This window comes from Alligator sinensis, unplaced genomic scaffold, assembly GCF_000455745.1.
Source record: "Alligator sinensis unplaced genomic scaffold, ASM45574v1 scaffold628_2, whole genome shotgun sequence".
In the NCBI taxonomy this organism is placed as follows: Eukaryota; Metazoa; Chordata; order Crocodylia; family Alligatoridae; genus Alligator; species Alligator sinensis.
The window spans coordinates 2197531-2210780 of record NW_005841833.1 but is presented as its reverse complement, the minus strand read 5'-3'; the positions used below and the strand labels follow the sequence as shown (position 1 = coordinate 2210780).

At 52.5% G+C, this 13250-nt stretch overlaps 1 protein-coding gene across 3 annotated transcripts in view; it reads left to right on the top strand.

Annotated features, from left to right (window-relative positions):
* FAM222A (family with sequence similarity 222 member A) overlaps positions 1 to 13250 on the top strand; it is an 87765-nt gene that overhangs the window by 42604 nt on the left and 31911 nt on the right. The gene's annotated exons all lie outside the window — the stretch shown is intronic.

The following is a 13250-nucleotide window of genomic DNA, read 5'->3' as shown; positions in this document are numbered from 1 at the left end:
CTGTGAGGAGCGTGCAAACTCTGCTCGGGAGCTTTTCCTGGGAGCGGCCTTGTCCACACGGCATATTGTATGATGCGTCTTCCAGCCAGGCTTGTTCCTCTGCCTCTGTAGATCTCTCATCATGGGAGATGGATAGCCGTCTGGTCCAGCTCCCCCCTCTCCCTACCTCCCTGATCAGGAGCCTTTTCTGGCTTGCTTCTTTTTTTTGGTGCTTCTTGTCTTATTGAAAAAGACATTTATTTAACTGATCATTAAAAAGAGCAGGAGAAGCAGGAGGCGGGAGTGGAGAGAGGAGGAGACAAGATAAGCAAATTAAATTGGGTTCTTTGGTTGATAAGTCGAACTTCTGAAAATTTGGCACGGATGTCTACAAAGTGCTAGGGCAGACAATACTCCAGTCACCTGCTCTGAAGCCTCCTAAAATATCTCTAACCCATCCTCCCTCCCCCACCGATAATTACTTTTCCGGTTCTGCTGTAGCTCCACTGTTCCTGATGAGCTGGCCTTTCAGATAAGCTGTAAACTAGTTACATTAAAATGGGTTCCAAAAGGTCATTCCAGTAAAGCACCTGTCTCTACCAGCCTTTGTCTCTCAATCCAAACCATGATTAAATGTATATTTAATGAGCCTGCTTTAGGCAGGCGGGTTTGACCTCTCAGGCTGGGAAAGACACATTAAGATTCTCAAGTGATGAATGTGTGTTTTAAAGAGGGGAGTGGATATTTTTCCGCTGGTCTCAGTTGGATTTTTAAACATTCTGAACTGAAGACAAATCAACGGCCAAGGCACTGCTCGTTGGCATGTGACAGCCCTGCAGCATTTGGTTAATGGTCTGTATTTTCCAGGAGATGTGTGGTTTCTTCCCCCCCCCAACCTGTGCCACCTGGCGCCTTCAAAAGAAACTGGCTTTCAGCAGTAAATTCTGGATGATGCAGAGTATGGGTGACTGCCACACCATGCTGTGCTGTTCTCCTCTGGCTTGTACCTTTCTAAGGAGGGCAAAGTGGCCTCTGAATAGACAGAAGGCTTCTCCAGAAGATAGAGGGACACCCAGATGATGGTGCCCAGACCCCGGGTGAGATGTGAGCTTGCGATACCACCCATCTTCCATGATGATTTGGTGAGAAGCTAATGCTTGAGCCAACCTGTTTTGGGGGCTGTTGCCCCACAGCTTTTGGGTGAAGACAGGAATGGGTTCAGGAGGCTGCAGGGGCTTGAGAGTGGGGGGGGTCACAGTGGTCTTTGGGGGCTGTGACATGTCCAGTTGGGGGTCAGCGTACCACCTGCATGGAGTGTGTTTGTGTGCGTTCTGTGCTTAATCACCGCATCCAGTGTCACTCAGGGCTCCTCCTTATTAGCGCCGACAAAGAAACAGAGGGTCACTGTTGTAAAATGATTCCTAATCAGTCATGCCTGAATCGCGAGCTGCATGTCTGCCAGGCCAGTTGGGGCATGGGAGCCTGGTGCAGGAGGATGCGCTGTACAGGGCTTCGGAGGGGGCAGCCGTGGAAGTCTGTATGGTGACGGGCAGCTGCCGGCCGGGTTTGATTGGCAGCAGGACTGGCTGCAAGCAGGCACGCATGCGTGGGGGCAGGGTTTATCGGGAGAGCTCTCTGCCCCTGCCTAGTGCTACAAGAAACATAGCCCAGCAAAGTCCTGAGGCAGAAACCAGGGAATGCTACAGGGCACTGCATATCAGAGAGCCTTTTTGCCCTGGAGCGTCGGGTGCCCCCCAGTGTGTGTGGGGGCAGCCAGGTTGTCTGAAAGTCTGCAGCTCAGATATCTGTGTGGTCTATCCTGAGGGGGCCAGTGGGATAACATGGCCATCTTGGAAACTATTAGGTGCCGACAGGAAGGCCTAGGGGATGGGCAGGCAGCCACAAGGGTGTTATTGTCCTGCTTCTCAGCTGACTCGTGCCTGATGCCTGCAGGTACCGAACAATTGTGAAATGTCAAGACAGACCCCAGGCTGCCACACCTCCGCCGTGCTGCCACAAAAGGCTGATGCGGGCTGGGGCAGGCAGGCCCTCATCATTCTGGTTTGTTTGCAGACTAGTAGGCTGGGTAAAGATACCGGAGAGAGCCTCACCAGAGAGTCGTCCTCTAGGAAAAGAGCTCCCGTGCACACGTGGGTGTCCTGCTCTGCTCCCTCCGCTTGCTTCGGGCCCTGGTCACTGGTAGTCAGCCTCCAGAGTCCAGGCTCCATGCCCACCCTAGCATCTCTGCTAAGATGGACAAGCAAGGCCCAGCAGCCCTAGGACCCTACAGGATCCATCCGGTAGGGAATGGCTGCGATGGAGAACTGCTGCAAACGAATGGATTTAGCAGGCTGGATAAGAGCAGGGCCATCCTTGCTCCCCTGGGCAGCTGTGGTTCGGCTTTAATTATTGCTAGCACATCCTAATGGGCTAATGAGCAGCTAGGAGAAGATGGATCAGGAGCAAGGGGACCCTGGCTCCTGATCCGGACACTGCCAAATGATCAGGAGTGATGGCCAGTGCTGGTGAAGTGCAGATGGGTGGGAGTGCTCTGAGGGGCAGCAGGTGAAGTCTCTGGTGTTTCCCACTGCAAGTCCCTGGTCTGCTGGGGTCTGCCTCATGGCTCAGAGCGCTCCGTTAGCGAGAGGTCTGGCTTAGATCCTCTGGCTTTCCGGCCCCCCTCCAGCCTGAGCAGCATGCGCCGAGCACTCAACTGGTTTGGGGAGAGCTGTTTTGCACTCTCTAAATGATTGCATGCTCTCTCCCAAACTGATGCCCCACAATGCACTTGGCGCCTGCCTCTGCCAGCCAGCCAGGTCCCCTTAATCAAAGTTCAGCTGACCGTCTGTTTCCGCTCATTACAGGGGAAATGCAGCACGTCTCTCCCTTTCTCTTTGCCTCCTGGTACTTCAGATTAAATTGCAGGTGACATTCAGGGCCACGCATCTGTTTTTGAATATCATTTTCCCTCTGTTATTTATTACACCTGCGATAATCGGGGGGGGGAGATGCTGATAAGCTCTTCTAAGGAGGAGGGAAGGTGAACCCGGGCTTCTGCTGCCTTTTCCCCACGTAGGGCGGGGACTGGGGCCGGAGCCTCCTGCCTCTTTCTAAACTCCTGCTTAGGTAATCGAAAAAGATAGCATTCTCTTAAAACTAGACACAATTTAGAAGTGCCTCTGATTACTTAATTTGCTCCTGAGTATCTCAGTAATTATCTTTATGGGTCTGATTTCTGTCCTCTGGCATTGTTTCTGTCGATATTAAATGAGTCTGGCTCTCTGCACGGCGGCCGTCTGGCCCGGCACCACTGTGAAATCCTATTATCCTGCCTGCTCCCCTGATTAATTTTTGTATTAATTTCACGTAAAAGGTGAGCTGACTCCTTTCCCTGCCTGGGCTGGGAGCAGCAGGCTTTGCTGGAGGCTTTGGACCCTGTGCCCTGCCCTCCTGGCTCTGCCCCTGCCCTGGCCACTGGCCTCCCTCTCTTCTGCTAATTAATTACTTGTGCCGCTTTCCCGGCGCCTTCAGAAAGTGATGCACACGTTTGCACACGTGCTCCAGGGTGGCTGAGCTGGAGAGGATCATGGGAGCAGGAGGCCCTTATAGCCAGGCTGTGATGGGGCCACTCTGAACAGCTGTGCTTCAGGGTGCCAGGTTTGGATGGTACCCGCAATAACACTCAAGAGTAGCCAGCAAGAGGGGCTTGGGCTGTCTGGTGGCTATGGCATGGTTCCTGGTGTGAGCCCAGCATCCAGGTGAGGTGAAGCTCCCTCCTTGCCTTTCTCCGCAGGAAACGCTTGCCTGCCACAGCCGCTTTAATGTAGGTTCCCCGCACTCCCTTACTGCTGGGGGGTGCTAACCCAAGATTCACCCAGCTCTGGTGGACACACAGGCTAGGGTCTGGTGCTTGTGGCTGTTGGCCACGGTTGGGGGTGGAAGAGGGGGCCACGTTCCAGCAAGGCCTCTACCCCTTCCCTCTGCTGGTGCCCCAAGAGCTCCCTTAGCCACGGGGCTGGAGCAGGGCAGCTTCCCCACACTGACTGGCAACAACTGAGCCATTATAGCCCCAGCAGGGTTGTTCTGGTGATGGCATTGCCCACTGGTCAGGAAGGGGGCTCAGGTCAGCCATGTTGCCAGCTGTAGCCTAGCCATGGGGGCTTGGGGTGGCTGAAGCAAAAGGCTTTGTGTCCCACTGCCATGGGGGTTTCTCAGAGGGTAGTCCCATCATTGCAAGGGGCTGGAGTTTCTGGTACCTTGTGGATGGTTGGAGAAGAGCAGCAACCCTCCTGTGTGGTGCTCCCTGAGACGAGAACAGGCAAGGAGCCCCTGCTCTGAAGCTGTACCCCCCCTCGGGGCAGCACAGGACTGTGAGTGGCCATGTCTGGCCGCCTGCAGCTCAGCTGGCACCTCTCATTTGTGGCTCCGTGGCCTTTTGCAACTGGTCTCCCTCATCTGCTCCTTTACCCTCCACCACATCCAGAGATGTCGAGTTGTGGTGTCACCGTGTCTTGTTCCCCCAAGAACCACACGTTGCTTTTCCAGACTCCCCCTCACAGCTGCATCTTCCTCTTTTCCAAAGGGAAAACAATCATTCCACTGACCTCCTGCCTGCTGCTGCTTCATATGCATGCCTCAGCAGACCATAAAGTGGCTTGATGGAGAGGCCCTGCCTGTCTGCCCACTCAAAAACCCTGGCCCCTGAGCCTTGTGCATCGGTAGCATGTCTGTGCTCCCTAGGCATTACGAGGTCCCTGCATTATGGTTCATTCTTCCCTTGTGTCCTGCTCCCTGCTTCCCACGTGCCACCTCAGCGTGGATTTGGAAACATGGCCTAGCCCACACCTGACTGGCTGTTCACAGCAGACCCACCTCCCCTCTCTGTGCTTCTGGACATAGCGGGTTGTCTTCTGAATGGGGTCTCCACCGGGCAGGAGACCAGGTGGCTGTGAGGGGCCTGGCGCAGCAGAGTCCGGCAGGGTGGAGAGGAGGTGGCTCTTCTTGCAGCTCCCCCATTACTCAGATTATGCAGTAATGCTTCCAAGCCAGGCCCAGCACATTCTGGGGCTTCCTGTGGCCCCGTGGGACTCCCATTCACGTTGCAGCTGCAGGCATCGTCCTTCAGCTAGACCTTAAACCCATAATAGCTCTCCGAGCTAGCGTGCGAGGCTGCCGCCCACCTCTCCCCACCGGGCCACTTTTTGCCAGCGCTAAGTGTGTTGCATGTCACATTTATCACGCAGCTGGACCAGAGCGCCAGCAGCCTGGCTTTCAGCCTCCCTGCCCAGCACACATCAGGAGGGGCAGGGCAGGCACTTTCCGAGGGAAGAAGAGCCTTCCTGGCACCCTGTGGGGTGCGGAGTGGTGTGGGGAAGAGGACGATTCCAGCCCCCGGTGGCAGCACTGCCATGAAGCAACTACACCATCCTTCCTCTGCTCCCAGGCCTGCTGGCTCCCGTCCCTGGCCATCTCTCACCAAGGAGCAGGAAGTGCTGCAAAAGGAGGCATCCTCAGAAAATATCACATCCAATTAGCTTCAGCAGGCCGCAGTCCCCTTTGATTTTACTCTCTGTGTATTACAGGAATTCTGAGCTTTATTTAAATTATAAATCAAATAATACCACTCTCAGCTTGGCCAAATCCTTCGCTCGCTCTCTCCCCGCCGCCCCCCCCTGCAGTAATGTAGCAATGGCTTATATTTAATTAAATGTCACTTTATATGTGCCTTCCTTTAGATTCTGTTGCATCTGCCGCTCGACCAGGGTTGTTAGTGCCCAGGCGGTGGGGCGTGCAGGAAGCACACATCTGTAATTGGTCGGGATCGATACCTAGCTCGCAGTTATGGAGAGCTTCCTGTGCAACGCTTTCTCTCACCTTCCATGAGGGAAAAACCATAATAATTAAAAACAGATTCTCACCGCAGGGAGGAGCGGGGCTTGATAGGGGCCTGTGAAATGGTCCTGGAGCCTATGACGTCTTTGTAGCCAGTTGAATGCTGGCCTGGGTCAATACGGAGGGTGGATTGTTGCCATCGCATCAGGGTTTCGTGACTGGCATGGAAAGAGTTTGCAGCCTGGGTCCATTGCTTCACCAAAGGATTGTCAAAACTGGCCAACAAGTGGAGAGGCTCCCACAGCCTGCTTGAGGCTGCCTGGAGCAGTTCTGGGAGAGGCAGGAGGCCAGTTCCAAACTGGAGTTAGACCGGGACGTTGGGCCTAGCCCTTCTGCTTTGTCACATGGTATCTTGTTTTTTGGGGGTCAGCAGGGATAAGGATTTCAGTCATACATGTTACCTGACAGGTGATGGTGGTACCCCTGCAGCAGCGCCACTAGGACCTCGCTGGGGACCCTCTGCTGACCCCCGCTCTAGTTCCTGCATTTCAGTGTGGTAGGACAGGGTAGCGACGAGTGCAAACGGGGAGCCGCATTTTATGAGAAAGAAATCCTCCTCTACAGAGCCCTCCTGCCTCCTACCCGGAGGTGGCTCTTGATTTGTTGCATTGATTTACTTGTGCCTTTTTATGGTTCCTGAGGATTTGCGGCCTGCAGGAATCGCTCGGACACTCGTTTCCATTAGAGGAGTGGTGGCTGTAAAAGTAATTAGTTAAGCAATATGTTTGACAAGGCAGAATTTAAGGCTGTCTCTCTCCAAGCACCCACGCAGGAGAGAGATCAGCCTGAGGAAGGGACAGCTTAAGGCATCAAACTACAAGGGGTCTCCTGGCCCATCGAGTCCAATCCTCTGTTTTTTCAGGCAAGTATCTTCCCAAAAGGGTCTTCAAAAGTGTCCGTTTGGACCCCTCCTGCAGCTCACAGCTGCAAAGCGCCAGTAGAAAATGCCCTACAAGGCCCCACAAAAGCTACGCCACTGTTATCAGCAAGGGGTCTGAGGACCATGGGGCTGTATTATCAGAGGTATTTGGGTGTGTGAAGATGCAGGAAACAGTAACGTTTTCAAATCCTTTTTGAAAAGTCAGCACCTGCTAACTAGCAGAACAGAGAGACTAAAATCTGGGCAGTACAATTACACAGCCAAGCAAAACTCACGGAAGTGCCACATCTTTACCAGTTACTGCCCCAGGTCCTGAGATTTTTTGTTCCACTTGGCAACAGGCAAGCGCCTTTCAGTCCGTGGACTTGGTGCTGTGTCCAGAGGGCCTGCTCTGGATGACTCCACTGTCAGAAGAAAATTCAAGCCCTGAGCTTTGGAGAGCAGCAGGGGAGCTTGTCCTCATTAGCGTGAAGAGCTGAGGTCTTTCCACCCCTGTTCAAAGCCGCAGGTGCTGGAGCAGCTTGACCCCTCATGGGATCAGGTCCTCAAGGAGGAACTGATTCCTTTTCTTTCCCACAAGTGCCAAGTGAGCATGCCCTCGTGATCCGCAGCATGCACAGGCTGGACGAGCTGTGCGTGTACACAGCTCTTAATCCAAGGACATACCTCGCTGCCCTGCACCTGCCCTCCTGGAGATGCGAGCTGAGTGCCCCTCTGCCCTGGCACCCCTCTCTTGCAGCCAGTTCCGGCACTTTGGCAAGCTGCTGTTATGGTTCCCCATGTGTCCTGCAGGTCCTTTTTCTACTGCATGCCATAGGCACGTTACATGCTGCTTGCGGCTACCCCTACGGGAGATCTGGCTGAGGTTTCACTCCTGGGCTGTAGGTCTTCTTGATTACAGCATGTTTCCACGCACAACTTATCCTCTGACTGTGTATTTCCAAGTCTTGCCAGTCTGTAGTTTACAACTAATCCATCTGTGGGTGGATCACAGGGCCCATTTGGGCTGTGCTCGTGTATAATTAATCTCTCTTGATTTATACACTCACGGCAAAGAGGGCGAGCTGTTCTTCCTTGCTCCAGGCGCTCCCCAGCACTTGCTGGAATTCCTGCTTAGAAAAAAAGAAAAGAGCATCCAGTTAATCCTCCTCGACTGGTCATTAACATGGAGAGAAGAACGCAGCTGCCTACGGTCTAGGTCAGATCCTGCCCCTTCCCGCCCAGACCCTTGCAGCTTGGGTAAGTTCCTGGGCTCTGCAGACTGAGCCCCACTGCTCTGAGAGGGTTGCCCCTGCTGTGACAGGGGAGCAAGGCCTAAAGGGCAGCACCGGGGCTGCCGAGAGGCAGAGCTGACTGGGCTGTAAGGTGATTCAGATGGCTCCCAGCTCTGGAAGGATGCAGCAGGCTACCCAGGACCTTGGGGTCTTCGCAAGGCTTGAGCTCTAGGCTGCTGAGGTCTTCCAAGGTAGAAAGGTGTTGCGTTTGTGCAAACTGTGCCCCGAATCCTTGGACCCATATCCCCTGCTGCTGTGAAAAACCCCTGTCTGAGGATTGCGTTACCCCCACGCAGCTTATGTCGTGTTGTTTGCCAGCCATGGTGGTGCCAGGCAGGGGAGCATCGGGACCTCCCTGCTCAAGAGATGTACTGTAGCCCCACTGAGCTACTTGACCAGGCTCAAGAGAACAGGTGAAGGGCCACAGCAGCTGCTTTCTCGAGGTGGTTGGTGTGGGGTGATGATCAGGATGGATGTCCTGTCATGGGACCTGCCAGCCAGGGACATCACCCCTGACGTGCCTGAGCTGGTGTGGTGAAAAGGGCCTGTTGGCAAGGCTGAGCAAGTACAGTAAAAGCTGTGTTAACCGGCACTTTATTAGCCGGAAAACTCTATTAACTGGCATCCGAGTGATGTGGCAAAAGCGAAACTGGAAGTACCACTTCCGGGGGACTTCCTGTTTCACTGCCACGAGCTGAGTTTTTCTTCACCACTGTTTTGGCCCATGGCCCAGGGCAAAGCAACCTGCGCAGGAAAATGCAGCCTGCACAGGGGCCCCCACCCTGTTCCCTGGCACACTGATGCCGGGGAGTGCACCAGACAGTGCACATTTGATTCACTGGAATATTCGATTAACCAGCATCCCCCTCACACAGAGCTTTTACTGTAGTGTGGTGTATCACGGTGATGACTGTGGGGGGCCTGTGGCAGCCCTGTTGGCTGAGGGGGGCCTGTGGCAGCCCCGTTCCCAAGATAAGCCTTGTCCTATGAGCAACTTCTGTCCCAGTCCTCGGTTAGCCCTGGTCTCTCGCTCTCCCCGACACGAGTGCCTGAGTCCGATCAGCTAGTCGATGTGTTTGCAACAGCCCCTGCAGTGATCTTCCTGCAGCTGCTCAGGGAAAGTCGGCCGCCACAGTGCATCACGTGGACTGCCCATATCTCTTGCTCCATCTGTCCGTTTTGGCCATGCTTCACCTTTAGCCATGGTGCACTAAGGGCTAATCCCCCTTCCAAGGGGACAGGGACGTTTGCACAGAGATTCCCAGCCAGGAACAGCAGAGAAGAGCTCCAGCCACAAGCATGTCAGGGTAGGGGGCCTCAGTTTTGGCATGCTGGATGCAGCCACTGCTCACCGCTCTCCCCGGGGCTCCACCAGCCCCCAGCCCAAGGTGGGTGAATCCGTCGGTGTCTGGGCACCGCTCTGCATACACAGCAGCAGCTAGGACAGGCAGGCATTGGTCCCACCCTTCCCTGAAGCCACTTTGTTTCACAGCTGATTTTTTTGTTGTTGTTGTTTGCTCTTAGCTGTTGACGTCCACCTGCCCGCTCTTCTTTCCTCTGATGACTGGTGCTGGGGTTGGGTGCTGTGGCGCGGGGCGCGAGAGCCAACATGCTGAGCGCTGTAGGCCGAGAGATAGCACCAGTGTCGATAAGATGGTGAAGGGATCTCAGGGCACGCCTGTTCCTTGACACAGCTTCCTTTGTGCTGTTACGAGAGGATTTGGGTTACTTATGAGGTTGAGATTTTCTGCTGGCCTCCTGAAGCCTTGAGCTCAGAGTTTGAAGCCACTTCTAAAGTCTCTGTGTTGCTCCTGCCCATGGGATAAAGCAGAGATCTCCCAGCACTTGGCCATGGGCACAAAGGTGCCAGCCAGCCCGAACAGAGGCACATCTATGTTCAGAGCTGACATGGGGAACTTCGAGTGGGTTTTTTTTAGCAAGCATTGGCTTACAAAAGGAGCCGGGAGAAGGAATTAAAGAACCTATTTCTGCCAGGATTTGTTCCACTAGTGCTTTTCTCTATCAGCTTATTTGTGGGGGCTGCGAGAGCGGAAGGCTCATCTGGTAATTCCCAGTTGCACTATTACAGCAGGGAAGTCTGAGACACACGTTTCGCTGGTCAGAAAGGTCGTTTTTGTCGGCAGCAGCTGGGACTGTGCACTACAAATTAGGTACACGTTACGGGGTGGGGGGGGAGCATATTTTCCTACTTCTGTTCTGTCTTCCCCCACCCCCGTGCTGCATAAAATACAGCCTTGACAAGGTCCACATGGAGAAGTGCAGCAAGAATAACCAGCTTGCACTGAAGTTACAGGGCCTTTTCTGGGGGGTCGTTATTGTGCCTATTGAAATTCCCCCCCCACTTTTGCTAGTAAATATTTCTGATTAATACACTGCTGTCTAAAAATAAAGATCGATCGTGGAAAGTATGGATTGGCCGGATGGGCCCTTTGGCTGGGTAGGACATGACTTGTGTTCAGATCCAGGGATCCCATGCGGGTATGACACTGTCTGCATAGAGAAGGGAATGTAAGTTGCTAATTAATAAAGAATCGACCAATTTGGAGAGCTCCCTATGTACTTATTTCCAGGAAAATGATGTAGGACCCTGTGCGCGTTACCAAGGACAGAATTTGGGTAGGTAGGGAGCAAGAAACATGTCTTGCAGTGAGAGCCATAGCTCTTGTTCACAGCTTTCACGGCATTTATCCTGGCTGTTTTGCTTTTTTTCTCTTTTCAATTTAAAAGACTGCTGACATTCTCTCCTGGCATCCCGGGAGAACCGCTGCTCACATCGCAGCTCGGTCACCCCGCCTCCCTGTCTGGAGTGGAGACCGGACATCAGCTGCAATTGCAACTTGTATTTTGGTGCAGTGAAACCCCCGGGGGCTCTTAATTCAGCTCCACCAAGTAGGTGGTTAGATGGCAGAGCTGAGAGCCAGGGGTTGGGTAGGGGGATACTCTTTGTGGACCTGGCCAGTTTATTTACCTCCCCACCCCACCCCCGCTGTCCTACCTCAGTTTCCCCATCTATAAAACAAGGATGAGATAAGAAACCCGTGCCCATTCCTGGCATGAGACTTGTGTGAGTTAATTAGCAGGACGTACCGTGCATGTTAAGTGCTCTGGCTGGCAGGTTCGTGGCCAGCAGACTCCAACGTGTGCGCTCCCGGAGGCGGGGGGAGAGGTACCAAATAAGCAAGTCGCTCCAAGGAGCCACCAAGAAGCCTTCGGAGTATGATACTCCGTGTCCTTGATTTGAGCCGAGTGCATCAAAGGCTCCTGGAAAAAACCCACCTGTTCCCAGCACATCAAGGGCTGTGCTGAGCTCTGGTTTCTCCCCCTCCCCTGGTTTCTCCCCCTCCCCTCCCTGCTCTTTTTTTCCTTTTTCTTAGCAGGTGCTTTTTTGAAAGATGAGATAACAAGTGCCGTGTGTTTACCAAAGCCTGCCAAGGAACAAAGGGGGCTGACGCTCTCACATCAAACACCGCCTGGCACAGTAAACACCATTTTAGCATGATTGGATTTCACGCCCAGCCCGCTAGCTAGCACCCACTCCCCTTTCTCAGTGCGCAGCCCCCTTTCTGTGGCTGGGGGCCTGAACGCCCTTAATCCCATCAGACTCGCCGTGGGGATGAGGGAAAGGCTTTGCTGTGCCCCCATCCTGAAGGATGCTGTGCCATGGCTGTCTGGAGGAGGGTGTGAGAAATGGGTTTTCCAAGGGGTGCTTCCTCATGCGCTGCTCTGAGTGTGTTATTAAAATGCTAATGAGCGCCAGCGTCATGGGCTCTGTTGAAGGAGCCTGGCCGGCTATTAACCCTCCAGAATGATTACAGATTCCCCTGAAGAATCAGGCCAGCCAAAAGGTGCCTCTGCAGGATGTGCTTTTCCCCGTGTGCCGGCCAAGATTAAGCCCTGACTCGTTATTCAGCTGGGGTCGGCTATGGGTTGGATGAGTCCCAGCAGAGAGAGTTTGTTCTCAGCCTGCCCTTGGGTTAAGGTGCATATGGGCTCTGTGCACCAGAGTGCATCAGCCCCTGATCTGCCAGCTTCCCCATCACACTTACCATTGAACCCTTGGCTTTAAGAGAGGGACCTGGAGAGAGGATACTGGTCAAAGGATGGAGGGATTGAATTAGTTCCTGTGTGACACTGCTGCCTCACTTGCTGTGCTGAGTTACCGCAGCATTGCCATTTCTAGACGTTCAGGAGGTAGAGCCCAAAGAACGAGACTCTGAAAAGCAAGGTCAGAGCTCTTTTCATTTCCTTTGGGGCTTTGAACCTTTAGGCATCATCTTTTCAGCTTCCAGGATCAGTGTTACGCAGCTGAAAACAATTACAAGCCAAATCAACTGGAAGAGAGAAATTTGCCAGAAAACTGTGAATGAACATTAGAAATTGTTTAAGAACCTTTTACTAGCTCCCGGGAAAGGCACAATGCAGAGAAATTTTAATTTGAAGGTAGGAATGGTAGAAAATTGATAGGGAACCAAAGGGATGCACAGAGAACTCTGTCCAGTGGTGTGAAGGACAGTAAGGATTAGATTTTTAGGTGTACCAGAAACAAAAGGACTCATACCAATGATATTGTCCATTTTTAGATGGAAGTGGTATAACTATCGATAATACAGAAGATGGAGGTGTTCAACAAGTGCTTTTATATCTGAGAGAGAGACAAATAATTCATATCATACACTGACCAAATACTTCCTGTTCCAGCAGTAAGGAAGGAGATTGTTAAACAATTGCTTCTAACCTTAACTAGCACATCTGGATAATTTGCCTCCAAGGGCTTTAAAAGAGCTGGACCAGAAGCATTCTAGGGGCTTTCTGAAAGAAATAGAGGAAGCTCGTGTTATGTCACTATTTTAAAAAGCTATGAGCCTGGTGCCTATGGACATTTAATCCCAGGCAAAAAAAAATGAAATAGTCGAAAAGTGACTTAATAACTAGGTAAAATATAATGAATGCCACACAACATGAGTGTCTAGAAAATACAGCTAGTCAAATTAACCTGCTTTTTCCCTAAGATGACAAGTTTGGTTAATAAAAGTACTAGCAGTGGTATAATACATTTCTGTGAGTTGTTTAATTTTGTACCATACAACATTTAAATGAAGAAGCTAAAACAATAAAAGCCAACATGTATTAAACATATTAAAACCAGGCCAGCTGGCTGGTCTCAAAGTGTAACTATAAACAGGGAATCCTAACCAAGCAGGAAT